The sequence below is a fragment of the Protobothrops mucrosquamatus genome, unplaced genomic scaffold, assembly GCF_001527695.2.
Source record: "Protobothrops mucrosquamatus isolate PMUCROS unplaced genomic scaffold, P.Mucros_1.0 scaffold2347, whole genome shotgun sequence".
NCBI classification, from domain to species: domain Eukaryota; kingdom Metazoa; phylum Chordata; class Lepidosauria; order Squamata; family Viperidae; genus Protobothrops; species Protobothrops mucrosquamatus.
In genome coordinates, this window is record NW_015388427.1 from 252,123 (window position 1) to 257,376 (window position 5,254).

Genomic DNA, 5,254 nt, shown 5'->3' on the forward strand with positions numbered 1-5,254 from the left:
TGTCTTGCCCTAATGAGACTGGCCAACCTCACCTGCACTTGCAGAAGAGATATGCTGTGGGCCCTGTCAGTCAGGGAATTTTGGTTGGTGGAGTTCAGGAAAAGAGCCTTCACTGCCATGCTTCCCACCCTTTGGAACATCTTACCTCTGAGGTGAGATTGCCTCCTGCCCTTCTGACCTTCTGTAAAGGCCTGAAGAACTGGCTCTGCCAGCTGGCTTGGGGTCCCAACAGGAGAGTATCACACTGGAGGTGGTTGATGAATTAAGATATAATCCCACCTCCTCCCCCCACATTCCTCCTCCCTCCCTCCTTCCCTCCCCCCTTCCCCCCCTCTCCATCTTTTAACCATAACTTTACTTTGGATTGTAATTCTATTTTTATTATTTTTAGAAATATTTATCTTTTGTGGTATTATTACTTTTAATGCTGTCCAGAATCACTTCAAGGTGAGACGGGCAGCAAACAAATTGAATAAAATAAATAAATAATAAATAAGGAAAGGTAAATATTAGGATTACCAGGGTATTTCTCCTGGTAGGATGCTGAAGTATAGATTTGAGTTAGGTTTCCTTCAGTTTTGTGCTTCAGTTGATGTAAGAATTAAATTTGGCATGAATTGTAATGGTTAGTGGTACTTTTAGATTGATACTATATGGGAACCATTTGGGTAACTAGATAATCATGTGTGTAACTTTTCAATAAGGAAAGAAGAAGAAACACTACCTTCACCCTTCTGCTCACAACAAAATTTCCACCATAAAACAATACCCTCAAGACATCATTTTAAGACTGCCACTAACCATAACAACTCAGCTTCCCTCCTTCCAATACATTTTTGTCTTGGTAAGGAAAAACTGTCACCCTGATTGTCCATGATTGTCAAAAGCCATGAACTCTGGATTTTGCACATTCTGTCCTGGAGTGTACCTATCAGAGCTAGAGTTGTAATATGAACTTTATTTCCCAAACCAACTTTTTTCATACATGGATTTTCTAGCATGGTTTATGTGGGGATGAGATTTTCAAACAGGGGTGACAAAACAGGACTTGTAAGGGGTTATGGGAGTTTTAGACATAGCATGCAGACTGTATGTTATCTCTGTGTTTTACATTGCAAATATAAACAACATTATCAACAGTTCTAAGTCTTTCATCAGCTGATATCAAGGGACATTTCTGGTACAAGTAACCCTAGTAAGTCTTGATTATAATGATTATAATGATTTTTATTCTTCTGATGATCGGATACTGTCAAATTTCCCTGCTTTTTTTTCTTGTTTGGCTGGGATCACACAATACACTAGAATGGCCTAATATGAATTGGATATCTCACAGGTCATTATTTTCCTAGCATACTATCAGCAATAGGCCATAACATTAGGTTACAATATGGTTTATCTATCTGGTCATTTCATGCCTCATGGGCATAATAATTGAGTTTTATGGTTTGGAGATTTTGTGTTATGTAGATTTCTATCTCTGGTTTTTTATCACTACTTGTCTTTTAATGTCTATGGAGATTTTCAGTCATCCAGGTCAGAATCTTCATAGACATTTAGCTGTGCACTTTGGGATGAACACCCTTTGAATGGTGAGGGAGCATGAACAGATTTCCAGAAAACATTGCAGACTACAGGAACCATTTGCACTTCAGTTTGAGATGCAGAAAACACAGACTCATCCCCAACAGCCTGTGCCTGTCTTCAAGAGTGAAAGGACACAGGGCAGAAAACATCCTGCAGCCAAGAAGGTTCCACACACATGTGCATCTTTCAGGTGACCCTGAGGACACTGGTAAACCTCCAAATGGCCTCAACAACTCTCTAAAAGAATGCAAATGACCTGCTGTCTGCAAGGAATACAAATCCTTCCATTCCCCACCATATAATCAGAGTGAAGAAGCTTCTTGGATGAGAAGTGAAATGTCTTCAAAGAAAAAGAAAAAAGTCCAGTTGCCTCCTGAAAAAGCACCTTTGGGATACTTGTCTTTTAATGATGTACTTGTCTCTGCCCCCTATAATAATTGTTTTGGACCTCTATCTTCCCCCTTTTTGATCACATACTTGCGTTTGAATCACTGCAGCTAATAGTCAGTCCCTTTAAGACTATACAACTGATATTATAGAGCCTAACCTGGCTGAGACTTTACAACAGACAAATAGATAGAGCTACATGCTAAGATAGAACACCTGGGGCAGATTCACCCTGATTTTCAATACCACACAGTAACACTTCTCTTGTGATATAACAGTATTTCTCCTTCCCAAACAGTAATGAAATAATGCAAAATGAACCACATGTGCAATATGTAATGGCATTGAATAATAATGTATATCAATAGAAGTACACTTTACTGTAAATTAGATATGAATATAGGGATTGCATCCTTTGAGATGGTTCTGTCCTAATTTTCTAATTATATGCATTTCAGAAGCATTGCATTACGAAAATAAGACATATAGATATACTCAGAAAAAAAAGTACAGGTAGTCCTTGTTTAGAGACCATAGTTGGGATGACTGTATCACTAAACAGGAAATCACGTGACCATGGTAGACTTATAATATCACTTCCCATTTAGTCATTAAACAAATCACCAGTGGTTAAGTGAGATAGTACTTCACCATGACTCGTAATTTTATACCATGATCACATTAAATCTATTTGTCAGAAGCCCATTGTGAAGCACACAAATGGCAATCATGTGACCATAGGACATTGTAATATAGTCATAAATTTAAGGATTGGTCACAAAGCTGGGTTTTTTTACATCATAATATGTTCAAGACAGTCAATAAGTGAGAACTACCTGTAAATATAGTTTAGATCCTCAGGAAGAGAGGTCATGTCATTGGACCTCTTACTGATGTTTTGCTTTGATTCCTAATCCATGAAGAATCTTCATTTTCTGAAGCTTGGAAGAACCCCCACACACTCCTTGGGGTTAACTATAATGTAAAAATCAATAAGGCTGTAGAAGTGGAAGACATAAATCATCAAGATTTTACGTGTTGCTAGAACTAGATGAAATAGGAAGGAATGAAGTTCCTATTTTTAAAATCACTTTTCTGATCCTAAACTTCTGAAAAATTGGAAAATCCATACAAAAAGATTAATCCACACAGGGATTAACCTGCATAGGTTTTCAATAGAGTGAAATGACAGCTTCAAGCATTCTCTCTTTGGATGCTTCCTCATGGCTTCATTAATGTGCCTTCCACTTGTCTTGATATATTAATATAAACTTCTGCTGCCTTGCTGGCCAAACTTACTGTGACTCTGCATCAAGGCCAAAGAGTGTCCTTATAAATTTAATTAACATTCTATGGGATGTATATATGAGCTTTATATGACCTTTCAGACTAAAAATCTACAGTTGTTATTATACCAGTGGTTTCATAACTCTACCACTCTTTCAGCACAGTATATATTCCTGTGTTTACGCTTTGCTTTACTAACAGAAGGCAAAATATAATCGGTTTCAACTTTATTGGGACTCATCACATAGCACTTATATTTAGTATAAAATTTATGTGATTCAAACCAGTGGTGAGTGTCAAATAATTTAACAACCGGTTCTCTGGTTGCTACTGTAGACACGGTGGGGGGCACATGATTGCAAATGATGACTATGTTGATGTAACGTGCTTAATTAAGTTAATTAAATACTTAAATATATTAAGCTATGTGAAGGGTTAACAGACTGCAAAAATAACAGCTTTGCTCTCCGGACATGTAAATGTGTAGATTAATCTGCTGCTGGAATTCTATTTGCTCAGTTTATGTTTCAATATATAGTGTGAATAGAGAACATTAATAATTATCAGATTCACTCACCTAACCTACAAAGGTACTTTTTTCCTATTTTGGGGCAATCGCAAGGTGGGATAACATGAAAACTCATCCCCCGAGGCTGGGCGAAAGATAATTTCTCAAATCGTATCCACAGTCCACCCCTCTGATGGGCACAGCCGCTCCCTCGAGCAGTGCTCTGCACAGCCGATCAACATATCTCTATGACTTTCGCCTTCACTTTTCCTGTTTCCAGTCTTGCCCTCCTTCGGTGGTAGTGAGGTCTGTGGGGTGATGGTGGCTGTACGGGGCCTCCATATTTTGGTGAAGACCACCGAGCCAGAGCTCATGGAAGTAGAGGAGGGCAAGCTGTTGCTTCAGAATGGAGCCCCCGCTACCCCCTCACTTCTGCTACGGCATCAGCAGAGGAACTAGCCATGCCAGTGGAGTGCTCACTGAGGCAGCTGCTGCCAGTAATGGAGCCAGGGAAATGGGCTGGGTAAGGGGGAGCTGCCAGTGCCGCTGCCACAAGGCAAAGCTGGTAGAAATGGCCCTGGAAACCAGTCCCACTGGTGCTGCAGCTGATTTCAGCATGCCACCTCATCACAGGGATGCGGCATCATGCCGCAGCACCAGTGGGGTGCCATGAGAGGCTGTGGTAGGATACCAGGAAGCAGGGCATGTGGGTCCGAACCCCCTTCCCCACTGGCTTCACATCATGGCAGTGTCACTGGCAGCTCCCACTCAGCCCGTTTCCCTGGCTCCATTACTGGCAGCAGCTGCCTCAGCAAGTACCCCACCGGCATGGCTAGTTCCTCTACTGATGCCCTAGCAGAGGCAAGGGGGTAGCGGGGGCTCGGATCAATTGGTTCGCCGAACTAAAAAAAAAATTAGGTACCAGTTCTGCTGAACTGGTGCAAACCAGCTGAATCCCACCTCTGGTTCAAACCCCTCTATTAGGAGTTGAAGTCATAGGCCATCATGCTTTATACATTGTACCTAGCTATATGAGCTATAGTAGAGTTGATGATGTTGTTGGCAAGGAGGGAGGGAGGGAGGGAGGGAGGGAGAGAGAGAGAGAGAGAGAGAGAGAGAGAGAGGGAGAGAGAGAGGGAGAGAGAGAGAGAGAGATTCTATGGATAACCTACAGATTTAATGAAAGACCATTTTAAGACACCAATCAATGGATTTCAGTTGCTCTCTTAACTAGTATCATCTGTTGTCTCCAAGCACCAATTGCTTTTCATAATGTGTGTGGTGGGTAGAATTCAGGGTCTATAGCACTTTCTCATATGTCCCACCAGCTGATCAACTGCATTTTTATTTTTGCTTCTGTTTTTTGCATGTATTGCTCCTTTTCTTCAATAATCCTCTTTTATGTGCCAAAACAAAAAAAATCAAGCAACCTGTTAATTGGAACGGAATTCACATATGGATTGATAGAATTCTAATACTTCATCT